Raw genomic sequence first — 24,634 nt, forward strand, 5'->3', positions numbered from 1 at the left:
GCCACCCAGGTGCCCCGAGGGAAGTGACTTTAATTGGTTTATTCCCTGGTATATCCATAATAGGTATTTGGTATTCCATGTGTATCTGCTAGATATATGAGTAAATACATTTTTTTTTAATTTAGGATTTGCTAATCAGCTAGCTGCTGCTCTAAAACTATGACTTTGCAAATTTTTTTTTTTTTTTGGTGCTAATCACTTCAAGTGCTCATTAAGTATTGATGGACAGTAAGGATAGATAACACTTATTTAACACAGACTGTGAACCATATGATGTACATATTATTTTTATCTACATAACAAGTCTTGAAAGTAATAATTATAATATGGGAGACCTAATGTATTTAAATTATTTCCTACTACTGAAGTTCCGGCTAGTAATATATGGTGAACTTATTGGGCAAAACATACAGAAGATAATTTAGAAGGAAGATTAACGATTTTCTTGGAAAAGAATGTCTCCTAAAACAAAGACGATGCCAGCCAGAGTGGGCTCGAGGACAAAGCAGGCAAAAACCTCTTTGATCTTGCCCGCAGCAATTTCTTACTCAACGCATCTCCAGAGGCAAGGGAAACAAAAGCAAAAATGAACTACTGGGGCCTCATCAAAATAAAAACCTTATGCACATCGAAGGAAACAATCAGCAAAACTAAAAGTCAACTGACAGAATGGGAGAAGATATTTGCAAATGGGATATCAGATAAAGGGTTAGTATCCAAAATCTACAAAGAACTTATCAAACTCAACACCCAAAAAACAAATAATCCAGTGAAGAAATGGGCAAAAGACCTGAATAGACACTTTTCCAAAGAAGACATCCAGATGGCCAACCAACACATGAAAAAATGGTCACTCATCATCAAGAAAATACAAATCAAAATCACAATGAGATACTACCTTACACCTGTCTAAATGGCTAACATTAACAACTCAGGCAACAACAGATGTTGGCGAGGATGCAGAGAAAGAGGGTCTCTTTTGCATTGTTGGTGGGAATGTAAGCTGGTGCAGCCACTCTGGAAAACAGTATGGAGGTTCCTCAAAAAACTAAAAATAGAACTACCCTATGACCCAGCAATTTCACTACTAGGCATTTATCCACGGCATGCAGGTGTGCTGTTTCGAAGGGACACATGCACCCCTATGTTTATAGCAGCACTATCAACAATAGCCAAAGTATGGAAAGAACCCAAATGTCCCTCAATGGTTGACTGGATAAAGAAGATGTGGTATATATATACACTGGAGTATTACTCAGCAATCAAAAAGAATGAAATCTTGCCATTTGCAACTATGTGGATGGAACTGGAGGGTATTATACTAAGTGAAATTAGTCAGAGAAAGACAAAAATCATATGACTTCACTCATATGAGGACTTTAAGAGACAAAACAAATGAACATAAGGGAAGGGAAACAAAAATAATATAAAAACAGGGAGGGGGACAAAACAGAAGAGACTCATAAATATGGAGAACAAACTGAGGGTTGCTGGAGGGGTTTTGGGAGGGGGGATGGGCTAAATGGTAAATGGGTAAGGGACATTAAGGAATCTACTTCTGAAATCAGTGCTTCAGTATATACTAACTAATTTGGATGTAAATTTTAAAAAATAAAAAATAAAGTTAAATTATAAAATAAATGAATGAATGAATAAATAAATAAATAAATAAATAAATAAATGAATAAACCATTTAAAAGGAAAAAAACCCAAAAAACCAAAAAACAAAACCATTAGTTACCAAATGGGAGTTTCTGACGTGTTAGATGGAAAATTTTCCCAGTTCAGCTGCATGGATCCATTGTTGCATTATACCTAAGTAATGGTGTAATACTTAGGGAAATGAGTAATGTGATGGAGAGGTAAATTCCCTCAATTCTTTTGACACAGACAGTTTATTATTGGGAAAGGCTCAAGACAATGGTAATAGTATCATAGCAAAGGAAAATTGAGTTTAGCACACTAATCTGAAAGTCTGTGACCTCTCAGATTTAGCCCATGGGCCAGCAGCAGCATCTGGGAACATTTCAGAAATGCAGGACCTCAAGCCCCACCCCAGATCTACTGATTCATAAACTGCAGTTTAACAAGCCTCCCACCTTAAGGTAGGTGATCCCTAGCCAAGCAGTTCACTGAAACAGAACCACACAGAGCAGTGACAATGGCAAGGAGATCAGTCTTGCCCAGGAGTAGATGTAGGATTTGTGAAGATTCTGTACAGATATGGTAGATGGATAAAGATGTTATGGGAGCAGAGGGGTGATCATTTAAATGAAATCTTGGTAATGATTATTGTCAGGACTCCATCTGTAAACACAAGTCAGTGAAGCCTAGAAAAATTGAGGTCTTGTCTACTTTACCAATGAAGACACCACAGGTCAAGAAAGGTAACTTCCTCAAAGTGGTGCAGAGAGTCTGTTCTTGCTCTACTGCCAGTATTTTAAATGAAAAGTGACCTGTCTAACAGAAAGTATGCCCTCACTACATTTTCACACATAATCAGGAGCCAAGAGAGACAATATGGCCTTTTCGTAATGAGCACTTGGGCAAGATGGCTGTTGATGTGTGGGAAATGCCAAGTTTCTGCTAACGCAAAAAAGTGGAGATGGAAGGTGATAAAAATTTGGTAGTAAAAGGACTCAGTTGATTTGAAATGTCATCAAAAGAGACAAAGCTGACTCAAATGCGAGTTACACAGTAAGAATTCCAGGTGTAGCTCACAAGAATGATAGCAAAAAATCAGAAGAAAGATGAGAGGCCCCCAGAGGTAAAGGAGGCAAAGTAACTTATCAGAATGAAGATAGAGTTGGTTGGGGGTGCTGGCAGGAGAATGATCAAACAGTAAATCCAACATCTCACAGACAACCTACACTTCTGAATTAAGTCAATATGAACACATTGGCACAATACCTAACTAAAATCCTGATTATAAAAAGTCCAGTTTCTATTTAAGGGCTCAGGAATATTTTACAAGCCTAATCACGCTAATTCTCACTCTACTCCCTGGAAACCGATGTATATACAATACTATTTAAATGTATACATTTTCTATTTCTCAGTTGAGACACAGAAAGAACTTGGTGAAACAGCCTCCTTCTCTCAAGCTGAAGTAGTTCAAAGTATATTATTATGTGCTTTAAGTAATCCAGCTAGCTCTTCAAACCATGGTACTCTTGTATCACTGTCAAATTCTGGTGTCTGATTTAATTATTAGAAGATCCTCTTAGATGTCCTGGTAAGACTTCAAGAAGAAAGAAATGAAAATCCAAATTTAAAAATTAGGAATATTTTAAGACTTCAGTGTAGCCATCAAAGGCTGATGATGATGTCTATATTTATCCACAAATGGAATATAGTTGCTTAATTAGCAATTAAATATTGTCATTATTTTAATTACTTAATTTATTCCAATCTTTAAAAAAAAATTATGTTTTATTTTATATTAGAGAGAGAGAGAGCAAGCAGGGGAGGGGCAGAGAGATGGAAACAGAATCCGAAGCAGACTCCAGGCATCGAGCTGTCAGCACAAAGCCCGATGTGGGGCTCAAACTGATGAACAGTGAGATCATGACCTGAGCCCATGTAGGATGCTCGACTGACTGAGCCACCCAGGAGCCCATCTCCCAATCTTTTTAATGTAGATGATGGGTAGTGATATTCGGTGATGAGTCGACTTACATACCATGTGATTATGTTAGAGGAAATTTAAGATAATTAATGTTGCCTCAAAAATGTCTCCTTAGAAGAAAACTTTTCTACAATCTAGCATTGGACTTTTTTTTTCTTGAAAAATCAAATTATTCTCCATGTCCATTGAATCAAAATATTTCCTGCTTTTAAAAAATAGCATTAATTACTGTCTATTTGACCAGTTTTCTCAGTGTTCTTTTTGAGTACATTTTATTTTCCCCATTAAACAGAATGGCCTTCAGAGCAATGGCAGTAAGACAGTGCTCTTTCCCGGCTAAAGTGTTTTCCTTTTTAAAAGGGCTGCAGTTTTTGCTCCTTGTCCTCTTTCCTTTGGGAGAATGACTATTTATAAATACTTGTCTAGAATGCTGTGCACTTTTCCCAGGGTAAATGCCCCAGATTTGATGATCATTTCATTGTAAAAGCCCTTGGAAATCAGTACACTTCAGTCTCTAAGACGGTATTGGCAGGTGGTACAATAGATGTCAAAGTGTTTTATCAGTATTATTATGTCTGCCTTTTTTTTTAAAATCACACCCTGATAGTGTATTTTTTTTTCCTTTGGAGGACTTTAACCTTCATGTATTTTGGTTTCTTAATTAAAATGGGTGGAATATATTCTCTACCTTGCAAAAAATACTTCACACAATATATAAGCCCCTCTGACTTTCCAGAATACTCAACTCTTACCTGAATGAACGCTTTGTGTATAAATGCAGAGTGTTTTCACATCAAAGTGCTTTCTCCTCTGCTTAGTTCCAAGTTTTTGAAGTGGGAGAAAAAGAATATACCTGAATTAAGACTATAACTTAATTTTGCACACCCCTGAATTACTTAAGTTGGATGATTGATACTAATCCATTCTCTGGGACCAGAAAAGAATGCAAATATTTTTAATATTTTAATATATGAGGATTGGTGGCATTTTCAGATTTGACTCTCCTAGAGACAAACTTTCATTTTTATTCCCTCCTTAGCCTATACTTAGAATTAGCCTAAATATTGATAATAGCATTACTTCATTCTTTAGGGTTGTAAGTGATTGAATATCTTTTTCTTTCTTTCATTATATGTGGGAAGTGCAGTATTTCCAAATACGGCTCTTCTGGAAACCAGCCTTAATATTTAATTCATCCTTTTTCCCTGGAAGTAGGGGGAGCTCATAATTATGGGCAGTAGATGATTCAGTTGGATGTGGGAAAATGGAACATCAGGCATGTTCAGCTCCAAAGCTGCATAATGCATAAATGATCCTGTAGCACTGGGTTCTGAGGTGCATTTCATCACACTGAGAAGACACTTTGACATCAGGTTGACCCCCAAGGTAATGCATTTCTGGTTGAGATTTTAATCAGTGTATCTGCTCTTCAGAGCTAGATTAGTATCACCTGAGTTGGAGGCGGTTTTCTTTTCACCATAATTCTATGAATGAAAAGATTCCTCTTATGGAAAGTGTTTTATTTTTAATCCTCTACCTTTCCAATCCAGTCATTTGTAAGGTCTAGCACCTCTTTATGTTAGGAGATTCTTCCTGGAAGTCAGCCTCCAAATGTTTTAGGTAGCCATGTTGAGATTCTGTTTAAGTCTGAGGTAATTTTTGTGCTGCTTAAATTAGTTTTCAGAAGTATTTACTTATTCATGATTAGAAACACTTTCCAATCTGCTGAAAGTCATAGTACATTAAACTATTAAATTTCTGAATTTTGATCTGTCACGGGACCAATTATTTTTTTAAACTGTTTATTGAGAGAGAGAGAAAGAGAGAGAAGGAGAAGTTATATAGAGAGAGGAAAGAGAGAATCCCAAGCACTCTGCACGATGTGAAGCTTGAACTCATGAACACATGAGCTCATGACCTGAGCCAAAATCAAGAGTCCGATGCTTAACCAAATGAGCCACCCAGGTGCCCCTATTTTAAGGCCCAATTGTGTATTGGTCAGGGTTCTCCAGAGAAAAATAACCAATAGAATATATACAGAAAGAGAAATATGTATAAGAGGAGATTTATTATAGATATTGGTTCATGTGGTTAAGGAACCCAAGAAGTCCCACAATCTGCTGACTGCAAGCTGTAGAACCAGGAAAGCTGCTAGTATAATTCAGTCTGAATCCAAAGACCTGAGAATTGAGGGGCTGATGGTATAATTCTTGATTGAAGTCTCAGAGCCCAAGAATTAGGAGCACGAATGTCTGGGGGCAGGAGAAGATGGATTTATTAGTTTAAGCAGAGATGGAATTTGCCTTATTCTACATTTTTGTTCTACGTGGGTTCTCAGTGGAATGGGTGATATCCAATCACATTGGGGAGGGCCATTTGTTTTACTCAGTTTACCAGTTCAAATGCTAATCTCCTCTAGAAACAGCCTTGCAGACATACTCAGAAATAATGTTTTACCAGGTCTCTGAGCATTCCTTAGCTTAGTCAAGTAGAAACATTAAATTAACCATCACAAATCCACCCCTTGTCAATTGGACATCTGTACTCATCTCTATAAAGCATATTTAATCTCCAAGCAAAACCAATAACAAGGTCATAATTTCACCAAACATGATACAACTATTTTGTGTATAACTGAAAACACTAATCCCTTCCACATAGAATCCTTAAATGTTTATTCTTTTGATAATCAAATGCTATGATTTGAAATTAGCAATACTTAAATACTGATATAAAGTCCATATAACTTTTGTCATGTCATAAGGGAATAAGAAAGAAAAGAAAAAAAAACAGGAAAGAGAACAACCAGAGTCATTTGCCTAATATTTGTATAGATACATATAAACATAAAAAATAAGGAGAAAACACTCATCACGAGTGCAATCCCTATTTCTGTAACAAGTTACATGCTTGTACACTTCTTTTTATAGTCACTTTTTTTAAGTTTATTAATTTATTTTGAGAGATATAGAGACAGTGTGAGCAGGGGAGGAGCAGAGAGAGGGAGAGGGAGAGGGAGAATCCCAAGCAGGCTCCACACCATTAGCACAGAGCGTGATGTGGGGCATGAACTCACAAAACCATGAGATCATGACCTGAGGTCATGGTCACATCATGAGGTCATGGTAATACTAAGAGATACCTAAGGCATCCCCTATATTCCAGACATACTCTTCCTTACCTCCCTTGTAGAATAATAGTCCAATTTCACCTTCGGTATTCGGTATCAATCACTCTAGCCAGCACTCAAAGTTCCTTCCTTGCTTGTTGATTCAGAAGCATGAGGAGCCCAAAATGGACAGGTGACAGTCTTAACTTCCAGTTCGATGGAATCATTGTTGTGTCTCATGGTGGAAGCATTTCTTTCTCTGAAACTAAGATCTCTAGGCCAGCAGAGCATCAAGTCATGGGAACAGGAATCAAAAATTTTGCTAGTGAGTCACTAGGGGTAATGGTGAGTAGTGCCACCTGCATTTCCACCCTTGATTCCTGGACTTATTGGATGTTGTAGACTCTGGGTCTAAAGTTCTATCTTATCTAGCAAAAGAGCAGGATGTGAGGGAGAGGGGGATTTTGAAGATATACAGTGTTTGGGGTTTGGGTCAATATAAAACAAAATCCTGGTGCCAGGCAGATGAGTAGATGGTTGTTAACAGCAGATAGGAGGATCTGTGCCTATTAATCTTTGCTAGCCTAGGGAATAAGGAAGATAGGGGGGATAACCTCAGGGTTAATAAGGCACCTTTTCTTTTGTTAACCATCTCCACTCTGGGCTGCTTTGCCTACAGCACAGTGGTCCATAGTCCACTTCACCAATTTACCTAACCTGGCCCTATCCTCCTGTGAAAGCAGCTTTTCTGCTATGGTACTAAATTTGGGGTGCTTCCGCCCTGAATATCTAATCTTGTTTATTTCATATACCTATGTATTGGGCCCCTATGCGCCTGTTCCTATTTTAGGCCTTTGCCTTTCCCTCTCTATTCTGAGGGCTCTGCACCCCCTCTCTATTTTGGGGTGCCTTTGCACCTCCCTATTCCTGGCACCTTTGTGCCTCACTATTCTAGGGGTGCCTTGCACCCCCCTGTTCTTGGGGTACCATTCTGATTTACCCAAACTCAGATGTGAGCATTTTATGGCTTTGTATTTCTTTATGCCTTGTTAAGCCATTGGTGTAAGCCCAAGGGATTCCCAAGCTTATCCCCCACAACTGGATACTGATTCAGAGCATAAACAGTTTTCTGAAGAAAATTTCCCCAGCCTTGCAAAGTATTGTCACCTCAATGGTGTTACCTGTTATGGGCCCAGTCTTATTTTAAGGTTGAAGTGTTTCCTAAAATCCCTATTATACAAGTATTACTAGGGGAAATCACTTCACTTTTAGTTTTTTAGTGGGACATTTTTGAGGGGATTTTTTTAATAGGACTTAATACTCATGATAATGTGAAGCACAGTGTATAGGTGGAGAGGTTCTCAAAACTCTGGGTCTGATTTGCTTATCACTACAAACTAGTTAGCTCCATTATTTACCCCAGAACTTCCTACTCTGAGAATATGACCTCTATATTCTAGATTCAAGGAGATAATATCTCCACAAGAAATTAAGGGCAGTATATTTTTAAAAGTCTGTGGGCCAACAGTGGCCAAAATAGACTTTTCCAAATGACTACTGGATTTTATCTTATTTTTTAATTAAAGAGTGCTATCTTATTCTCCATACACAGAGGCCATGTTTAGATGGCATCACCCACAGGTGTAGTTTGGGGAATTATTTTAAACTCCCAGGGTAGCCATATGATTTCTCTTTCTCTCCTTTCCCTCACATTGTCTCATCTTCTCAGTACTTTATGACAGGTACCATATTGCTTGTACCGAGCCTCCAATGAGAATTTCACATCCATTTTCTAGACTGATTACTTACTTAACATCATTTTCCTTATCCTCATGTCCAAAATATATTGTTACTGATTATATCCATTGCTAGGGTATTTTTTTATCCTTTGTACTTTTAAAAAAATGATTATTTTTGAGACAGAGAAGGAGAGAGTGCATGAGCAGGGTAGGGGCAGAGAGAAACGGGGATAGAGGACTCAAAGCAGGTTCCATGCTGTCAGCAGAGAGCCCAATGCAGGGCTTGAACTCACAAACTGTGAGATCATGAACTGAGCTGGAATCGAGAGTAGGGTGCTTAACCAACTGAGCCACCCAGGCGCCCCTCTTTTATACTTTTTTTAAAACAAATTTGTTATTCATTTGTAAGCTTGTTTTTTAGGTTTGCAGATAGTTCTTCTGCTTTTATCTGTTGTCAATATTTAAGACAAGTTTCTTTGTAACAACTCACTTCCTTGGCTGATTTTCAAATATCATATCCACCATGAAGTATGAAGGATCATGCCACTCTCTGAGCAGCTCCTTGGTTTGCACTCAACAGGGAGTAAATGCCTTTCTAAAAATATTTTGGGAGAGGAAATAAAGAAGATACCTATTATGTTAGCTGGAATATATGGTATATCTCTGGGGAAATAAGCTTATTGTAAGTAATTAGGTTTCTGGATTCTATCTGCTCATGACTTAAATGCTCTTAATGAAGGATAAATCTAAGATATACTTTGTTATATCTCATGTGACTCTATCCCTACGCTAAGTAATCCTTGGCAATATGCTTATAATGTTATCTGTCTCATCATGCTTACATATCATATATATGATATGTATGGGGTTTACATATTTATAGTAAATGATAGTTACACAGTCCATACATGTGTCTTTTGTTCTGTATTCTGCAATACAATTTTTTCCATTATATCAAACATACACAAACCCCATATTTATGCATGTAAGTTATCACTGTTAGCTTTTATGAGCCTGGGTTCACATTATACACATTCATTATTTAAGCATACTTTATGGAAATCCTGTCACATCAACTAGCATACCTCCAATTTATTTATTGTAATTCCTTCATAATAAATCTGGTAGTAGTTGATTCATCCATATACTCATTGATATCATTTATTGATATCACATTGGTTCTGCTGATTTTTACCACTAAAACCATGCAACATAAAATATATGATTGTTGTCCATGGATCTTTAAATTCTTTTTTTCCCCCTTGAATGAGGTGCATTTCAAGAACACTTTTTGGGTCAAAAATTCAATGAATATTATCCATTTAATTTCTGAAAAATGCCATCACAATTTACAGTCCTGTAGCAATATGTGAGTTTCCCCTCATATCCAGGCCATCTGCTCTTCTTCTTTTTTTAATATGGAATTTATTGTCAAATTGGCTTCCATACAACACCCAGTGCTTTTGTTATTATAATTGTTTAAATTTCTGTCAGACTGATGGATGTTATCTAATATCTCACTGTTGTTTGAGCATCTTTTCATGTGTTTATTGGTTATTCATTTTTCTTTTATATGAATTGTGTTCTTATTGTTCATTAGAGCTAGCTTCAGCCACATTAAAATGGTAGTACATTGAACCACACTGAAGGTTGATTCTCTTTGTTATAAAAGAAATCTACAAGTAGGCAGTGCAAGTATTGGTGGCTTTCTGCTGTGACCTGGGTTCTGGGTCCATTCGGTGCTGTACCCTGCTTGGCAAATATTTGACTTGGTCCACTCGCACAGGCTGGAACTTTAGCTGTTAAATTCGAGACACTTGGAGGTAAGAAGAGAAATTAGTGTTTGCTCCCTCCCTTTAAAATAAATCTTCCTTAAATGCACATATTCGCTTTTCCTGCCTATATTACATTGGCTAGAAGGTGGATGCTGCTGCATGGAGTTATAATATAGTTTGTGAAATATGATATTTTATAGTGTTGGCAGAATACCTGGCTTAACAGCAGGTTTCTGTTACTAAGAAGAAAGGCAAACATACATATTAGGAAGCCACGGGCATGCTCTGCCAACCATATTCTTTCTTATATTGCTTTGGATTGTCTTTTCCATTAAATTTGAGGTAATTCCCTGATGACATCATTGCAAATATTAAGCAACGTATATCATTCATATATTAACTTTGTTTATGAAATATTGCATAAAAGTTTTAATTTTCATATAGTCAATATGTGCTTTTTTTCTAAGGTTTCTGTGTTGGTTAGAACACTTCCTCAATCACTGAATGTACATGATTAGATAAAGTTTTTCTAAGACTATTTTTGCTTTATTCTGCATGTTTTAAATATTTAATCAATCTCGACATCGACATACTTTCCTAAATAATGTGGCTAAGGGTCAAAATTATCTTTTTTGTTAATGGATATTAAGTTTGTTACCACTATTGATTAAAGTGATGAAATTTAGAACCTTTTTCTTACTGAACAAAAATAGCACCCTTGTCATCTATTCTATTTTTATATGTATTGAAATCTCTTTTTAGACTTCCTTTTCTTGTCTTTTCCCTATTCTTTTGTCAACAACATACCAATCTGAAGTATGTTGAATATCATACATAATTATCTGAGGTTGGAAAACGAATGTTCATGGGCCAAATCCAGCCCACTGCTTATTTTCGTAAAGCATGTTTTACTGGAACATGGTCGTGCCATCAATTTGCATACCATCTATGGCTGCTTTTGTGCTACATTGGAAGAGGTGAGTCATTGTGATAGAGATCGTATTGCCATAAAACCAGGAATTCAATCGTCTGTCTCCTTACAGAAGTTTACTCCCCCCAAATGGCTAATTGGGTGGCTCTTTGCCAAATGTATAGGTATTCAGATACTAAACATCTACTAATGTTTAAATATCACGTGTGAACTATTTTGAACAGTAAATAAGGTGACATATATACACACCAATACAAAATATATAGTTACATTATCAAAATCAATTGTTGACATTAAAAAAAGACCATCATTTATGCAGAGAATTAGACAGTAAAACATTTTGTATCAGTACTTGTTTCTCACTATTAATGAAGTTGTTTCGGAGATAAACATCCCTAATAAGGGTTGTCTTACATTACATTTTAAATAACTTTGCAATTTTTATTACAGGAAATTTCAAGCTTCCATTTTAAAAATTAGAGCAGTGTAATAGACCCCCACGTACACATTACCCAGCTTCCATAATGATCACCAAATAGCCCATCTTATTTCATTCATCTAGCTAATAACCTCATCGTACAACTTCAAATTATTTTAAAACAAACCCCCACATCATATTATATCATCTATAAATGTTTGAGCATGCATTGTTAACAGTTATGGAATTTTTAAAAAAATTAAAGTTAGGAAATGTTTGTTTTAACACACTGTCAATACTCTTATCATATCTAAAAACATACCATTACTTCTTTCTATAATCAAATAGCTAATCAGTGTTCAGATTTCCATATTTGCTTCATAACATTATTTTCATGATTGGTTTCTTATAATTAAGGTCCAGAGGTGTTACCAAAAGTGCAATTAGTTGATGTTTCTCAGGTATCTTTGAATCTATGAATTCTCGTTCTTTTTTTTTCCCTCCTTGCAGTGAATTAATTGAAGATGCTAGGCTATTTTGTATTTTATAGAACTCTATCTTATGATTTTACTGACTACTGCTTTTTTACATATTTTCTGTTGACTGTATTTCCTGTAGACTGATGGTTAGATATAGAGGGTAGATAAGATTTAAATCCACTTTTGTTTTTTCTTGACTAGTATTCTTTGTTGATTGTGCTGTGTATTTCCAATTGTTTTCTATCAGGAGGTAATGATATCTGGGTTTCTCTCAGGTATGAGCTCTCAGGTATTGAGAACTTGACACATCTGTTATGTAGTTTCCTTTAGCTGTTCGCTAACGACTTGTTGATCACTGCTGAGATTCGTTATTTTATTATGGTTTGCAAAGTGGTGATATTCTAGGCTTATCATTCTTTCTTCATCTATTAGCTGAAAATCTAGAAAGTAAAACTCTCATCAAGTATCTGTTATACTTAGGTATAGTTCATGTAAAGGAAGAGCAGGATAAAAGCTTGATTCTTTTATATTATTTACATATTTTCAAAATTTTGGTTTCCTGACATCCTCCGAATATAATCAGTATGTTTTTAAATTGGTTGGATTGATTGCTTGTTCAGTTCCACTATTCTTAAGTTACCCCAAATTTGTCTAGTATAGCTCCTTTTTTTTTTTTGCTTCCTAAATACTTTTAGTTAGACCTCAGTAGTCTTCCTTAAACATTAGATGCTTAACATTGCTTAACATTAGATGATCCAGATTCTTCTTGTATATTTTTGAACACAGTCCTGGAATCTCATTTGGGTTTCTGAGGAGTAGAACTTGAAATTACTTTTCATTTTTCACATTGTTTGTGAAACAACCATATTGACAGGCTGATACTTATATTGATTTTCCCATTTATGAATTCTCCTTACCATATTTTGCTTTGAATAGTTCCTAAAATATGTAAAAGGAGTGTTTTATGCCTATTAAAAATCTCACCTTCCAGCCTTTGTATAGCATTAACTATGGGGTTGGGATTTTCTTTTGTAAGCAGGAATGTCCCTGTGTGCCATCCATCTTTATTTAGTTTGTATTTGTTTGAATTCAATTATTTTCAAAATATGTATTCAGAAAATCCAAATAATATAGTGTGAAAGTTAAAAGAAAATATAAGATTATTTTGGAAACATTAAGTAGATTTGTTTCAATTTTACCTAAATATGAAAATATAAATATATCTTATATAAAGATTTGGAGGAAAATATGGCATATTCTGGCCCAAGTGACTTTATTGTTAGATGTAAGGATGCCCAAAGAAACAACAACCAAAGAAACAAAAAGTAAGACCAAACAAATTGTAATACTGAAACTCAGGGTCTGAGTTCAGATTTCTTTCTCGGGGCGGGGGGGGATAGATTAACTGAAGTGTTACATATAAATTTTATCTATTCTAAACTCAAATGTAACGAGAGAATACATAGTTCTTTAAAAAAATATATTGCCTAATTTGCAACTTTAAAGACTATAAATCAGATTGTTTTTGGGCAAAACATTTTTAAAGTAAGGATATAAATACATTAGATGAGTTATTTCTGCACCCCAATACAAAATTACATGGAAGTATTAATATATTAGTTTTATATTAAAATTAATATATAAGTATCAATATATTATTTATACTGATATCAACATATTAGTATGAAGTAATTCTAGATCCTGACCAGTTGTCTTAGCTTCCAATCACTGAAAAAAACTAAGGTTAATCAAGTTTCATAGATGGCATATTCTTGCATCATCGGTTATGAAAATTACCTCAGGGCAAAGTCATAGAAAGCATTTAGCATAAATTTTCTAAATCTTTTTTGAAATAGCTAATGTGGTTCTGTTAAATATGTACCCCATAGAGGGTTTCCTGTTAATGCAAAATGTGTTTACAGTAACAACATCAAACCATTTTATGAAGGTAACAGTAGTTCATATCAAGACAATAGTGTTACATAAGATGCATTTTTAAATTTGTTACATTTAATGATCTATAATTTAATGGCTCTTAATTCTAAAAGTTACTCAAAAAATAACATTTGGAAGTATATATTTAAACTTTGTTTATGAGTTTCTCTCAGAGAAGGGAAGATCTGACATCCTGAACAAGTATCTTAGTGTAAATAAGAACACTAGTTAGTTAAATATCACACACACACGCACACATGCACACGCACACGCACGCACACGTCTTGCAGGAAATGCATGAATACTGACAGAAGCATAAATGAAGTTGAAAATAGAAACCTAGAGAGGTAGGCAACTTACAAACTTGTTAGTTGCTCTCAGAAAGATTTTGAACTTTCTTGTTTTAGATGGGTACATATGGTAGACAGTCAGGGCATGCATCAGATGCGGTAACTCATAGGAGATGACTCTCTAGAGCCAAAGTCCTGGAGAGTGACATACTTAGTGAATGAGAGAAGTAAGAAAAGATGCTCTACACAGAGGGGAAAAAACAAGCAAACTTTACTGCCTTGAGTATAACACTGGACCTATGGGAAGTGTGTAAATAGTCTCCTGAGAACTCAAAACCTCAAAGTGGCTATCATATATGGGATAGATTTGTAACGTGAATGTATCATACTTCTGATTCCATGCATTCTTAAGCTGTAAATTATTTTCAAATTAGTTCCTGGTTGGTAGTGGTTACAGACAACTGGCAGATATAATCCTAGTTTCTCCCTAAAAGAAACCCTCCTTAAATACAGGATTCAAATAATTTCACAGATAAGATTTTATTAACATAAATCCATAATAAAACGTCACAAAATATACAAGGGGGAAAAACACTATTTATAAGACAATATGACCAAACAGAAGTAATTGAAAAAAAGTCAGACTCAGTGTTTTCAGATTTTAGAAGGATGTCAAAATATAAAACCAGTGTGTGTGTGTGTGTGTGTGTGTGTGTAGATACATAGAAAGGAATTTGTAATAACATATTAACACATGTTATATGATATTAGTTATTAGGTGACATGAAAAGAACCAAATGAAAAGAACCAAACGAAACTTCAGGAAATAAAAAAAATCTTGAAATTAGTAATACAATGAACAGCAGATTAGACACGATGAAAGGAAGAATTTGTGAGTTGAAGGGAGAACTGGAGTAATTACACAAAAAACATTGGAAGTAGAAATGGGGATATGCAGAGACATGAAGGATAGTTTGCAAATCTAATATATGTTAAAACAATCTTATCTATAAACTGGGCGTATCTTTCTATTTTTTTGTGTGTTTGTGTATTATCTAATGTCTTTCAAGAAAGGATTTAAAAATTTCTCTAATGATTATAATTTTCTCCAGGAAAATATTTCGAATTTTGAGTTAGTGTTACTTTTTGATACCTTCTTCTAAAGACGACCCATAGATTAGATGTTGTTCCAAACACAATTATAATAGGTTTTATTATGAAACTTGACAATTATAAAATTAATGTAGAACACAAAGTATCAAGAAGAGCCAAGACAGATTTAAAAAAATGAACAAGTTTAGGTCTTGGCCAAATCAAATAGCAACAATTTTCATATAACTTGAGTAATTCAGGTCATGTGGCATTAGAACTGAGATATTCAAAAAAGAGTCAAAGTAAGAAGAATCTACAAACAAATCCACACAATTATGAAAATTATACAAAACAGAAGTATCTTTGCAGATAAGTGGGGGGAAAGAATCAATTATTAATAATGCTTTGGGAACAATTGATTATACATCTGAAAATACTTGAGTTTTGTGACTATAGTATTCTAAAATCAGCTGCATTTGGAGTAAAGATTTAAGTGTGAAAAAATGAATCTTTAAAAATGTTTAAAGTAAATAATGGGAAACTGTTGATGATATAAGGGTAAATGTTTAATCAATACACAGAGAAAAATGTGCAAACCATACAGAGTAATATTGAGAAATGTGACTCCTATATTATTAGATTTTTAAAAATCTGAACATTCCATAAAACACAGATAAGTCATAAGCTTCCCTTTGTTAACATAAACTTGAAGATCTATATGTTACATAACTGACAAAAAATTAGTATCAGGAATGTGAAAACTCTATACACAAATTAAATCTCCACATTCATCTTGTAAAATGGGTGAAGGGCATAAATAGATATTTTCCAGAAGAGGAAATAAGAATGGTTAATAAACCAATAAAAGTGAATCCACTATTACTAGTAATCAAAGAAATAAAAATTTAAGGGGTGCCTGGGTGGCTCAATTGGTTAAGCATCCTGCTCTTGACTTCGGCTCAGGTCATGATCTCATGGTTCGAGCCCCACATTCGGCTCTGTGCTGACAGCATGGAGCTTGCTTGGGTTTCTCTCTCTCTCCCTCTCTCTCAAAATAAATAAACTTAAAAGAAAAGAAATACTAATTTAAAACATAATCAGATACCATTTCACGTCTACCATTTTGACAAACCCTAAAATATCTATAAATAAAATTGTTAGAGTACACAAACTAACATTTGTAGTTTTTGCTGGTAAGAGATAAATTGATACAATCTCTTTGTGAAACAATTTGTCATTACAATCTATAAACTTGAATATGTACTTATCTTATAACCTGATAATTTTACTATAGGAATATAATTCCAGGGAAGCTCTTCTTAATGCAGATAAGGAGACAAGCGTATTCATGGCTATATTTCTTATAATAGCAAAAAGTCAGAAATAATCCAAATGTCCACTGACAGAGCAGTGAATATATAAAATTGTGGTATATTTGTACAAGGGAACGTTATACAACCAAAGAAATGAACTATAAATGCATAAACAGGCACAATTAATGATATAATGGAAATGGAAATCATGAGACTCAAGAACATGGTTACTGCATATGGGTGAGACAGAATGGGAAGGAACATAGAATGAGAGTCATTATTATTGTTTTATTGAGATAGTATGTACATGTATGGATGCTTGTTTCTTTTTTTTTTTTTTTTTGGCAGCCTACATATATTTGGTCATTCTTCTCCTTGAAGATCTGCATTAAGCCATGAGCTTTACCAAGATAGTGTCAATGTATTAATTTACCTCCAAAGCTGAATAATACTTGATACATAATTATCATACAAAAATGGCTGCTGAATACTCTTCATTATTTATAAACTATTCTTGTTTAACAGTTTCAGATTAAATTTCTCCCCTTGCCATAGTGAACTGTTGGTGAGCTTTCCTACTCTAATAGAAATTTAATTTAAATCAGACAGACTTTTCTTATTTTCTAAGGTACAGAGGACAGTGGTATCATAGATTTTTTTTTAAATATACTAAAATCATCATGATTTTCCAGAACTTTTCATCTCAACAGTGCTATCCCCATAAATTCCTCAAACTTCCCAGAATAAAGACTAATAATGGGGTTATATGAAATGTTCCTGGGGAAGAATATATAGAGGCAGACAGATTTTCAGGATCCTCATATTTGTGAATAACATACCCATGAATTGAAGGAAATTGTATATTTAAAAATATATATGTATAATGAAATGGAAAGAATGAAAACTAAATGAGAAAGAAAACATCACCCAAATCTAGTGCTTCCCCAAATAAATGGCTCCTCACTATTATTCTGAAATGGTTTAAAAAATCAAAGAGGAATTCTAATAATACCAGATCTTTGACATTTAAAAAGATGTTTCTTCTTGTCTTGTTCCTCTTGTATTGAATCATCAGAACATTCTATCCTCTGATCCAATCATGTGGACTGTTTAATTGACTTGATCTTGTTTTTTTTTTTTTTAAGTTTATTTTGTGGGGGGGGGGGGAGGAGAGAGAGAGAGAGAGAGAGAGCGCGCAAGCGAGTGGAGAAGGGACAGAGAGAGAGGAAGGTAGAGAATCCCAAGCAGGCTCCTCACTGACAGCCCAGAGCCCTATGTGGGGCCTCATCTCACTAACAGTAAGACCATGACCTGAGCTGAAATCAAGAGTGTGCACACTGAACCCACTGAGCCACTCAGGCACCCCTATCTTGGCTTTTAAATTAGCTTTATAATGTAGGAATCAGAATGGCTTTCTATGGCACCTATCTAAGGTCGAAATTCCAACTCTGGCTTTTTGGTTTTTATTAACCTCCATCTTTAACAGAGGCACCTCAAATCATATCTCACATTGGTCTTAATTTGCAAGTGGAGACTGTTCTTTCAGAAACAAATAAATTTGTAATTCTCCCTGGTTCCTGTTTGTTTTTCTTCCTGGCTTCTCTTCTTTAATTCATAATTCTCAATGGAATCTTTGTTTTGATGAAATTGCTTCTCTGAGTTCTAGTTTCTCCCTTATTCTTTCAATCTTTGTTTTTTATCAAACCAATTTGTTTCCTTAATCTTTTCCTCTCTGCTTTATACTTACTGCACTGGAAACACACATGCACACACAGACACACACACATAATCTCATGATATCAGTGATCATTTTCTTTTCTTACACACTCCTGTGATACTATTTCATGAGCTTATAGATTAGTGCTTCCAGTGTCCATGTCTATAGAGAAGGATGAAAACAGTGATGATACTAATTAGCAGTTATAAAATGTTTTAAAGTTTTATTTTTGAGAGAGAGAGAGAGAGAGAGAGAGAGAGACAGAACAAGTAGGGAAGGGACAGAGAAAGACACAGTCTGAAGCAGGCTCCAGTCTCCTAGCTGACAGCACAGAGCCTGATGTGGGACTTGAGCTCATAAACCGCAAGATCATGACCTGAGCTGTAGTCGGACACTTAACCGACTGAGCCACCCAGGTGCCCCTTAATTAGCAGTTCAAGACATTGTGGTTATCCTCTCTACATCTACTTTCCATTATATCCCATCTGGTCATCTTAAACCAAACATGCTTGATCTTTCTGTCTTGCCATGATACAGTCGGCAATGGCTTGGGCCAGGCTTGGAATCAGTCAATGCATGTTGAGGACACATTGGCTGGGCACAGTTGTGACAGCATATTCTTGTACTTAAAAGAGATCTATAAAACTGTATTTGTCTATCTCTTTGCTAAATGTGAACGCCAAAACATATAGCTTTAAACTCAGTGGCATCTACATGGTAAGGGGCCCATCTTTAGAGTAAAATGAACACTGCATGTAAAGGGAGCTAGAAAAACTTGAGTCCCTAATAATCTGAGTCTCTGATCACTGGTGAAGCCCATCCTCCCCACAGCTTCCTTTATGCCAACTAATACTTTTTCTTCTTTTAAGCCAATTTAAGTTAGATTTTCTTTTACTTGTAGTCAGATCTGTGCTAATGGTTACGTTAGCTTTCATTAAGTGTCTATTCTGTGTCACATCCTGAGGTTGATATTTTACATATTTTATAATTCTAATGGGCATTGTAGCAAGTTTTCACAACCTCATCAACATTGATTTTGGAGTCAGATAATTGTTTGTTTGTTTTGGGTGACTGTCCTGGATACTGTCAGATATTTAACAACATCTCTGGCTTTTACCTGTCAGATGCCAGGCACACCTATCAGTTGTAACAAGTAGACATGTCATATCTCCATATCCTCCATCTCCAATATCCTCCATGAGACAAAATCATATCTGGTTGAGAAAAGCCATGTTAAAGGAAAGCATACGTATCATAATTATACACAAAGAAGCTGAGGATGACAAGTGAATAAAGAGTGCAAAACTAGAATACGCAAACACCTAAGGTTTGCACCCAAGTCTTTATAATCCCCCCAATTTTAGTTCCTTTTGCAGTGCATAATGAAGTTAAAGAAGTACAGTTACTGCATATAGACGATTTGGAAGGTAATTCATTCAAATACAAGGTCGTCGTTACTATTATTGTTAGTATTTTGGTGTATGGTACCAGCATCTTGAAAGCACAGTGCTCATCCGGGTGCACTCATAAAGAAACCACTTCTTTCTCTTATTGTCCCAACATGGACTGTGCTGTCCTTCCATTTGTACCAATTTTATGCAAGTCCCACAACTTCTTCAGTCACTGTTGGAAAATATAAATGCTTTTCAAACTCTTTTGCTTATAATAACAATCTAATTGGGGCGCCTGGGTGGCTCAGTGGGTTAAGCGGCCGACTTCATCTCAGGTCATGATCTCGCGGTCTGTGAGGGCTGTGAGCTTGAGCCCCATGTCGGGCTCTGTGCTGACAGCTCAGAGCCTGGAGCCTGTTTCAGATTCTGTGTCTCCCTCTCTCTGCCCCTCCCCCGTTCATGCTCTGTTTCTCTCTGTCTCAAAAATAAATAAATGTTAAAAAAAGTTTAAAAAATAATAACAATCTAATTTCAGAAATTAAATGGCAGTCCAATATAATTTTCCAGTTACTCATTTCTACGTAAATTCCTGGTGCTCTACCCTCTTACAGCTCAGAGTTATTTCCAGTTAGACTCTTCAGTATGGTAGAGTGGGAGTAATATTCAAGTTGTTCTCTTTTCCCACTTTTCTTTCTTCCCCTCCCCCACTCACTGTGTCTTGGTTTCCAATGTGAGGCTGGAGTTTGGAAAAGGAGAAAGACTTGAAGATGGGGAAGAATCCTGCTTGCTTGGTACTGACATTCGCTGGTATCAGTGCTTTCTGGGATTGGTGGATATTCTAACCTGGCTTTTCTTATGAAATATTTTGGAAGTTACTTTTGTAGGTTCTGAGAGATTGGCTTCTCTCGTTATTACATAGACGATGCATTTCTTCTGGGTTGCAGTGCATGACTCTTGTTTCAGCTATCAGAAATTTGTCTGTTACCTATATTTAGGTAACTTAAAATAAACCCAGTCTTGTATGCTAACAAGAGTTTCACATATGATCATCTGGAATATAGGTACTTCTGACTCGTCACTGATAGAAGTATAACCCTCTTTACTTTCTATGTCCCTAGCCAGAATGCCAGCCAGATAGCCTCCTTACCTTTAGAAATTCTAAGCTGTGGTCCGGCATCAGTCTCAACTTCCTCTGTATCCTTTCGGAAGCACAAATCAATCTCTAGGAACAGTGCCTCTGATGTTCCTCATTGAACTTAAGAGAAAGGACTCTCATACTTCCTTTCTTGTCAGAGATATAAGGAGGAAAAATGTGACGACATTCCTATGAATTCCTGCAAGAAGTCTCCTCATTTCTTCAGCCTCAAGCCTCTTATTTACCCTACAAGAGGATTATGGGCCAAAAGTCATTAAACAGGATTTAGAGCCTGCATTCATGATCTAGGCTATATGGCTGGAGTTCTGGCTAGGGTCGTAGAAAATAAAGAGAGTTATACTTCCATCGATGATGAGTCAAACGTAACTATACTTCAGCTGATCAAATATGAAACTCATGTTAGCAAACAAGACTAGGTTTATTTTAGTTTACCCCAATATCGGTAATAGACAAAATGTCTGATGGCTGAAACAAGAGTCATGCATGGCAACCTAGAGGAAATGTATTCACTATGAAATATGGCTATACCTGTCACCTTTGTGCTCTTAGCTTTTGGGACCTCTCCCAAAACGAAGACTGAAAGTACCCACTTTTAATGTCTTATTAGGCATGGATAAAATGTAGATACCTTTAAATGCATATAGTGTAAGATAATTGGATTTATATTAAGAGAACTGACTATGGTCTTGGATCTGTCTCTTACTAACTTAGTGACCTTGGAGAAGTTACTTAGCCATTTTCTACATCTACTTCCTCATCTGTCAGAAGGAAATACCATACCTACTTTATTAAAGCTAAATGCCTGACAGATAGTAAGTTCACAATAAGATGGTTATGGAATGTAATTCTAGAATATGTACTTTTCTGTCTTGCAGTTTGAAGTATCACTGGTACAAGTAACCATTGAGTTTATTGAATTAGCCAACCATATTATTAAATGTCAAGTTATGTACCTGTCCTTTGATTTGTTTGACATGGATTAGAAAGGGCACAGAACTATGTCTTTCGCTAAAAACAGGCAAAAATACCAGTTATTGTAACTATTCTTAAGCCTTTATTTTGTACATACTTAACCTATATTGCACATTTAAAAATTATAAAATGTTTTATTTCTACAAGTAAAATTGTTTGTATTAGTTGTAGTTGTTTATCATGCCATGTCTGTATGGAAGGGATGCCCTTATGAGGTGCAGTAGACATTATGGTTGATTTCCTCAAATGTATCTTACCTCTCACTGACTGCATGGTCATTTAGGTGAGTGGGCAAAGCTCCACAGCCTAGGGTTGATTAACTTGAGCCAGTCATAATAATCCCGTCTGTCTTGTTAACAACTGGTTTCAGAAACCCAGTTCTAAGCATTAGCAATTGACATTCCACTACTACTTGATGAATGGACATGTGACCTCTGTTGGGCCATTAAAACTGGTAGAAGAGTAATTTTCAGGATTAGAGAGAGAGGTTTTTGCCCTTGCATCCCTTGCAGCAGGTGCAATTAAAGAAGCAAGTGCCTCCAGAAGCCATCTTACAACCACAAAGGGGAGTAGCCTTAGGATGAAGCTGAATGCTGGACTTACAGAGTGTCAGACTAGAAAGATCCAGGGTCTTCACGTCTTTTCTCAAGTACTTTTCCTCTGGACTTCCAGGATCATCAACTGGTAGAATCCTTTGTCTTTAGTAATCATATGAAAAGCAAAAAGGACACCTCAGTAGGACTGTGTCTTTGTTGCTGTTTTACTCTTTTTTTTTTAACGGTTATTTATCCAGTTTTGAGAGGAAGAGAGTGTGAGCAGGGGAGGGGCCGAGGAAGAGAGAATCCCAAGCAGGCTCCATACTGCAGGACTGGGCTCGAACCCATGGAACTGTGAGGTCATGACCTGAGCTGAAGTCTGACACTTAACTGACTGAGCCAGCCAGGCACCCCTGTTGTTTTGCTCTTAAACTGACTGTGGGTACTCAAATAATTTATAAGGGGCTTACATATGTATTTATTGAAATATATCATCTTGTTTGTTCTATTTAAGCTTTTCTATTTCAGAAAAAATTGTGTATTTTGAGTGAGTACCTTATTTTTAAGCTGATAACTTTTTAAATGTGTAAGTTTTTAAAATATGGGAACAGCCCGACTATAGCATTCCTTTGTAGTCATGTTGCATGGTATTTTTACATCCATTATGCATATGTATATTTTAAGAAATCACTGCTAAAATTATCTTACTATTATAAGAGCTATTATTTCAAATCATCCACATGCAGCCTTTATCTTCACCACTGTTTTTATCATGGCACCATATAACTCAGTGATCTGTAACTTTCAGTTTACCTCTAATACAACTTCATTATATTCCCCTACATTCTCTCTAATAACACCTTTGTTTGTGACAAACCAAATATTGTTCAAATAATTTTATTTTCATCCTTTAAGATTTTATTATATATATAAAATATTGGAAGAGAATATATATATAATATATATACAACATATATTTAATATTAGAAGAGAAGACAAAAGACAAAAAAGCAGACCCCAAAAATATAAATAAAAACTTTTGCTAAAAGTTTTTAGTAAAATTCAACATAAGAAATGACAGATTGTGCTTGAAGACATTATACTAAGTGAAATAAACCAATCACAGAAGAAGAAATACTGTGTGATTTCTCTTATATGAAGTATCTAAAATAGCCAAACTCATAGAAGCAAAGAATAGAGTGGTGGTTGCCAGGGGCTGGGGTGTAGGAGGAAATGGGAATAAAATTTCAGTTAGTCGAAATTGATAAATTGTAGAGACCTGCTCCACAACATTGTCCTTATAGATAACAATGCTCTATTGTAACTTAGAAATCTGTGTAGAAGTTCGATCTCAGTTAAGTGTTCTTACCACAATGCAATAAAAAAAAGAAAAGGGGCACCTGGGTGGCTCAGTCGGTTGGGCGGTTGACTTGGCTCAGGTCATGTTCTTGTGGTCGTGAGTTCGAACCCCATGTGGGGCTCTCTGCTGACAGTTCAGAGCCTGGAGCCTGCTTTGGATTCTGTGTCTCTGCCTCTCTCTCTGTCCCTCCCCCACTCACTCTGTCTTGCTCTGTCAAAAATAAATGTTTAAAAAATTAAAAAAAAAAAGAAAAGAAAAAGAAAATCTAATGACAATATCTGTTAAAAGAAAAAAAAGGATATTTCTTTTTTTTCAATATATGAAATGTATTGTCAAATTGGTTTCCATATAACACCGGTGCTCATCCCAAAAGATGCCCTCCTCAATACCCCTCACCCACCCTCCCCTCCCTCCCTCCCCCCATCAACCCTCAGTTTGTTCTCAGTTTTTAAGAGTCTCTAATGCTTTGGCTCTCTCCCACTCTAACCTCTTTTTTTTTTTCCTTCCCCTCCTCCATGGGTTTCTGTTAAGTTTCTCAGGATCCACATAAGAGTGAAAACATATGGTATCTGTCTTTCTCTGTATGGCTTATTTCACTTAGCATAACAATCTCCAGTTCCATCCACATTGCTACAAAGGAAAAAATTAAAAATAGACCTACCCTATGACCCAGCAGTAGCACTGCTAGGAATTTACCCAAGGGATACAGGAGTGCTGATGCATAGGGGCACTTGTACCCCAATGTTTAAAGGATATTTCTTTTAAATATCTTATTCAAATGACTTCAAAACAT

This window comes from Prionailurus viverrinus, chromosome B3 (genome assembly GCF_022837055.1).
Source record: "Prionailurus viverrinus isolate Anna chromosome B3, UM_Priviv_1.0, whole genome shotgun sequence".
Classification (NCBI taxonomy): Eukaryota; Metazoa; Chordata; class Mammalia; order Carnivora; family Felidae; genus Prionailurus; species Prionailurus viverrinus.